Raw genomic sequence first — 6,625 nt, forward strand, 5'->3', positions numbered from 1 at the left:
CCCCCCCCCCCCCCCCCTGGGGACACACACAAACCAGCACTGGAGCCATGTCTTGTGGGGCCCCCGGTGATTGCAGCACTTCACCTTCTGCCTGGTAAAAATATTGATCGGAAACGTCTAGCCGCTCCCCTGTTGTTCTTCAGCGAGGTTCACACCTGAGCAATTTATTGCGCAAAACACCGATTCCCATTGATGTCCCTGGTCCCAGGGACATCTGTATACATTGATAAAACGCACGGCTTTCAAAGCAAAAAAACTTTATGACAACCGCGCGAAAACAGCTCATTGGCTCAATGACCTAGGTGTGAACCTGAGAATGGTGTGATAATGTATTGGGGGGGGGGGGGGGGAGCAGAGATTGGTTGTGGCCCCCAAAATGTAACATTATTCAGCCAACTTTCCTTTCTTTATACTCAGTAGCCGGGAGAGAGACCTGAGGAGCGTGGAGATCAGATTACACACCGCACTCTCTGGTGTCCCAGCTGTCATCTCCAGCAAAGATCAATCAGCAGTTACAGCAACCAATGAGGATTCATCTTTCCCAGATCAGACAGGAAGCAGGTACCTGATTGGTTGTTCTGGGTTCCGGATCTCCCCGTGTTATCTCTGCTCCACACTGAACACGTCACATACAGACAATACTCAGCGGAGTTCTCCTTCAATGTGTCCCCCCAACAACACTGACCCCGGGACATCTGGAGGTCACATGGGGAGAGAGGAGGCCAAGCAGAGGGCGGTGTGTAGTATAGTGTAGTGCAGTGTGTAGTATAGTGTAGTGCAGTGTGTAGTATTGTGTAGTGCAGTTTGTACTATTGTGTAGTATTGTGTAGTGCAGTGTGTAGTACAGTGTGTAGTATAGTGTAGTGCAGTGTGTAGTATTGTGTAGTGCATTTTGTACTATTGTGTAGTATTGTGTAGTGCAGTGTGTAGTATAGTGTAGTGCAGTGTGTAGTATTGTGTAGTGTGTAGTATAGTGTAGTGTGTCGCATTGTGTAGTGCAGTGTGTAGTATAGTGTAGTGCAGTGTGTAGTATTGTGTAGTGTAGTATAGTGTAGTGCAGTATGTCGCATTGTGTAGTGCAGTGTGTAGTATTGTGTAGTGCAGTGTGTAGTATTTTGTAACGCAGTGTGTAATATTGTGTAGTGCTTTGTTTACTATTATGTAGTGCAGTGTGTAGTATAGTGCAGTGTGTAGTATAGTGCAGTGTGTAGTATTGTGTAGTGCAGTGTGTCGCATTGTGTAGTGCAGTGTGTCGCATTGTGTAGTGCAGTGTGTAGTATAACGTAGCGCAGTATATAGTATAGTGTGTAGTGCAGTGTGTAGCATTGTGTAGTGCAGTGTGTAGCATTGTGTAGTGCAGTGTGTAGTATAGCGTAGTGCAGTGTGTAGTATTGTGTAGTGCAGTGTGTGGTATAGTATAGTGCAGTGTGTAGTATTGTGTAGTGCAGTGTGTCGCATTGTGTAGTATAGTGTAGTGTGTAGTATTGTGTAGTATTGTGTAGTGTGTAGTATTGTGTACTGTGTAGTATAGTATAGGGCAGTGTGTAGTATTGTGTAGTGCAGTGTGTAGTATAGCGTAGCGCAGTATATAGTATAGTGTAGTGTGTAGTGTAGTGCAGTGTGTAGTATAGTGTAGTGCAGTGTGTAGTATTGTGTACTGTGTAGTGTAGTGCAGTGTGTAGTATTGTGTAGTTCAGTCTATACAAATCCCGTCTCTCAGTCCTGTCTGCAGGCCGCTGCGCACTGTAAGCTGAACATAAAGCCGCCATCTGGCATCTCATGTCATCCACCATCCAGGGAAGGAAGAGAATTGGGGACTCCGGTGTCACTTTTGGGTGGAGTGACCCCCTTTGATGCCACTTCCTGGAGTGAGCCAGGAGCGGGAGGTGATGGCGGGGGTCCTCGGGGGTCTCTAATGTACATCGTGGTGTCACCACCTGCAGGGTCCCCTCATTGTTCTGGATATAACCAGCTGGCAGATCTGTTACTTTGTGACACCGACCCACATAGGGGAGATCAGTGTCACAGCGCCGGGTATACCACCAGCCACATTAACCCCTTACACACCTGTGCCGCCTGCAGTGTGCGCCCCGGGCCGGACCCCCACACACAGACTGTAACTGACACCACTTGTACTCATTGTAACCCGTCATCCGCTGCCATGACTGGGCGGCCCTCATACAACGCACATTAATGGGCAATATGCACCGGACATAACGCACAGCGCTGGACTGCGAGGGTGGAAAGGAGTCCTAGAAATACAGAGCACATGCTTGAAATACTCTACATCACCCGGAGCCCAGATCTGTCAGTGTGTCCTCATTATTATAGAATACAGACCACTGATTGCCATTCCTAAAGCTGAAGTCTGGTCTCACCCCCCTCCCCCCTCCTCAACATGCTAACGGTTACTTTACATCAAACGTTTCTGCTTCCATCACATCATCACTGGGTCCCTGCACTTCTCTAGGCAATGCAGGCAAATCATTGCTGGTGGGAGGAGCCGGTGCAGGTGCCGCAACTGTCTGAATACAATAGCCAGCAGGCCTGACTCTTCCATTTACACTGTTTACCATTGATGGGGGAATCTAGTGACTGTCCCTCGCTCAGCCGGCACGCTGATGAAAGAAAATCTATACAATGTACACCGTGTGTAAAACGTTGTGTCTACCGAGCTGTGTGTAAAACGCTGTGTGTAAAGTGTTGTGTGTAAAGCACTGTGTGTAAAGCGCTGTGTGTAAAGCGTTGCATAGATTGTTAGCGTGATATAAATACATGTAATGCATAAATATAAATAATATACATGTATGTTCTGTATGTCCTGATGACGACTTACACAGATGTCATGTCCTGTGCTGCCCCCTGGTGTTGCAGCTCTGTAACAGCAGCTCTTCTGGAAGTCTGGAGCCGTTACTATGACCGGCTCCACGCTCTGTGTTTATTTAGGTATATTTAGGCAGGCCCTATTTTTTGCGTTTGCAGTGGAACGCTGGCAAAGTTTTGCCAGGCGTCCGATCGCCCCAAAACCCAAGGGGAAGTTTCTCAGCGATCGCGGTGCGTTCCAGCAGCTACCGCTCTGGAACGCACACGCTTTCGGTGAGAACAAGGCCTCTAAGGTCTCGTTCACACCTAGGCATATTGCATATGTGCGTCTGTCGCGCGACCGTCGCGTATTTTTTTACCGCGATTTGCGGTAAAAAAGTTGTGCGACAAACGCGCGTTTCCGAAGGCTACTTGGCTGTATCCCAATGGAAACGCGCAACAAAACGGCCCAAAGTAGTACATGTACCTTTTCAGGCGTGGGCCGTTTTGTAGCGCGTTAGGGACGGGCGGAAATACGCCAAGGTGGGAACGAGACCATTGAATACAATGGGATTTATATTTTTGAGCGTTTCGTAGAGCGTTCGTCGAGCGTAGAACGCGCTACAAAACGTTCAGGTGTGAACGAGGGCTAAGTGTGCAGGATTATTATGCAACTAAATAAAAAACAAACATTTTCACATCTCACTTGTTTATTTTCATCTGTTAAAGTGAGAATAATAAACAACTCAGCATTCACAAATAAACATTTCTGACATTTTCAAAAACAAAATCAGTGACCGGTATAGCCAATGACAGTCTGTTGACGATCAGCTTTTTGTGCAGCAGCAACCACGGCCTCCCAGACACTGTTCAGAGAGGTGCACTGTTTTCCTTCACTGTAAGCTCTCATTCACACAGGAATCGGCCCGCACGTACAGCTCCGTGCTGCGTGCACGGCCGTACCAAGCAGCTCCCGGGAAGGACAGGTGCTGGGTGTGATTACTACGCAGCCCCCGTCCTTCTCTATGGGACTAAGCGGCCGTACGCCCCCCTGCGCTCACCTGCCCTGCACGTCCGTAGGGGTGCGGATGAGCGTACTCGTACGCTGACAGGATGAATCCTGTCTACGTCCGATCGAGGAAACACGCACCTCTATGAACCTGCACCTGAGGTAAGCGTAGGGGGCGTACGGCCACGTAGTCCCATAGAGAAGGACGGGGGCTGAGTACTAATCACACCCAGCACCTGTCCTTCCCGGGAGCTGCTTGGTACGGCCGTGCACGCAGCACGGAGCTGTATGTGCCGGCCGATTCCTGTGTGAATGAGGGCTTAATCTCCCTTTAAGAAGGGCCCACAATTTCTCAATAGGGTTAGGGTCAGGTGAGGAAGGCGGCCATGTCATTATTCTTTACTGACTAGCCACGCAGTAGAGATACTTCGATGTACGCAATGGACCATTGTCCTGCATACATATCATGGTCAGACTTTTTCCTGGCAGTAGGTTCAGGAGTTGATTTTGAGTTCATCTATAACCCGAAAAGGTCCAACTAGCTCATCTATATTAATACCAGCCCATACCAGTACCCCTCCTCCACCTTGCTGGCGTCTGAGCGGAAGTGGAGCTCTGTGCCCGTTACTGATCCAGCCACAAACCCATCCATCTGGTCCATCAGGAGTCACTCTCATCTCATCAATCCATAAAACCTTTGTATGATCTGTCTTCAGATATTTCTTGGCCCAGTCTTGACGTTTGTTCAGTGTTGGTCGGGTTTCAGCCTCCCCTACCTTGAGCCTTCATAGTTCTAGCTCCCTATCTCCCCCTTCGTGTCCGCAGCAGCTCTCTATTCGGCAGCAGTTCTGTGTGATGAGGGGGCGGGGATTACACCGCTCCCACTCATTGGCTGCTGCTCCGGCTCGATCATACTTCACGCTGCGCCTGGAACACGGTGAGGGGAGCAGCGTGAAGCATGTAGGGCCCAGGACAGGAGGAAGAATGATGGCTCCCTGGGACGCCAACACTTTACACAGCATTGGACATAGAGCGCATTCACATCAGTCCGTGCCCCCAAGGAGCTGACACTCTAACACCCCCATCTCACATGCATACATACGAGGGCTAATTTACACGCGTGTGTTGCTGTAAGGACGCATTTTACAAAGCTTCAGGCATCTAAGATTCTCTTACAAACAAGTTGTTTAAACGTCTCTCTCTAATACAAATAAGCGCTGGGCTCTCTGGGTGCACCATATAAAATCCATCTTCAATATACACACACACAACACAAAATCATAGACAGCAGCCACCATTGTCTCGGCAGAGACGCCACCCCCATAAAGTCCTGATAAAGATGCAACAGTTTATACTTTCAGCTGAGGACGTTACAATTTCCTCCGAATCATCGGGTACTAGTATTTGTCCGGAGAGGTCAAGGGTGGCATATTGCTCCAAATAACTATACGCGTTTCGCCAAGGAAGGCTTCTTCATGTGGCTCCAAGGTGATGACTTAGCTCCAGAGAAACTCAAATAACTACATGAATAATAACATCCTGGTATGCAATATGATGTCATCGTGGCATGTGAACCGTAGTTAGATTTGCTGACACCGCTCCAATCAGGGCACCGAACATCGGGGAACAGATACCACTTCCTGTGCGGGGGAGGAGCCACATGAGGGGACTTTTTAATGTGGTTATGTGGTGCATTTTTTGTTAGTTCACATCACGGACTGAAATTTTTGGAAGGACTTGTGTTTTTTCATTCTTTGCACTTTTTTCATTTTTCTCCTTTGTTATTTGTTATTTTTCATTTGCAATACAATTTTGATTGGTGCATTTGCTTCACTGTTTTCACTGCTATTTTGCACTTCTTCACATATTTATGAAATATTTTTATTGAATGGTTATATACTGTTATACTTAGTTTTATGGCTTTTACATTGTAATATCCTTTTACATTTATTCACTTATCTTATTGAGGAATGGAGCTTTCCTTTTGATTGTTTGCACATCAGCACTTTTTTAGTCCTATATTTACACCTGTTTTTTGATACTTTATATTCATATTGGTAGATTTTTTTGAATATTTATTCACAGGGTTGTCACCCATGTTTTGATTCATAAATATCTACATATTTTTATATTTATCTCAAACCTTTAGCGCTGTGACAACACTTTACACTTTCACATTTAACACTTCTCATAGCAGCTTTAGGATCACTATTTGATTTTTAGTTTACTTTCCAAAAGCGCAGAATCTTTGTTGCAATCAGTTTTGGGTAGTTCCCGTTTTTCGTGCAGCTATGGAAATTTGTAATTTTTTAAACAATCGACTGATTAATCTGGAGGAAGTTTTTAGTTTTGAAAGGATTTCTACTACTAATACCCAGCAGGATTTCAAGTCCCTCAAATGGGCACTCGAAAAACAATTAAGATTATGGTGGGACATTACCACTCATGAGAGATATCTCGTTGACGGTATTGTCCCAAGGAGTTTGAGATGGGATATATCATCCAATGATGGATTACTAGATCAGGAATCCCAGGTGGAATGGATTAGATTTCTTCACCATTGTGAAGAAAAACTTTTGCAATTACTAATAGCTAGGAAAAGAAGAAAACTTGACCTAGTAGAGATTAAGATTAAGGAATTAAAAATAAAACTAGAAACACAGGGAGATTCTGAATATATTAAAGACTCCCAGAAAGATTTGGAGACCTTTTTACAAAAGAAAGATGCAGAGATTAAGAACAGGAAGCATAAGAAATATATTAGAGATATGATGGATTTTAAAACTAATAAAGTTTACAAATGGCAAAACCCTT

The sequence above is a fragment of the Nanorana parkeri genome, unplaced genomic scaffold (assembly GCF_000935625.1).
Source record: "Nanorana parkeri isolate BGI_ZX_2015 unplaced genomic scaffold, ASM93562v1 scaffold560, whole genome shotgun sequence".
Lineage (NCBI taxonomy): Eukaryota > Metazoa > Chordata > Amphibia > Anura > Dicroglossidae > Nanorana > Nanorana parkeri.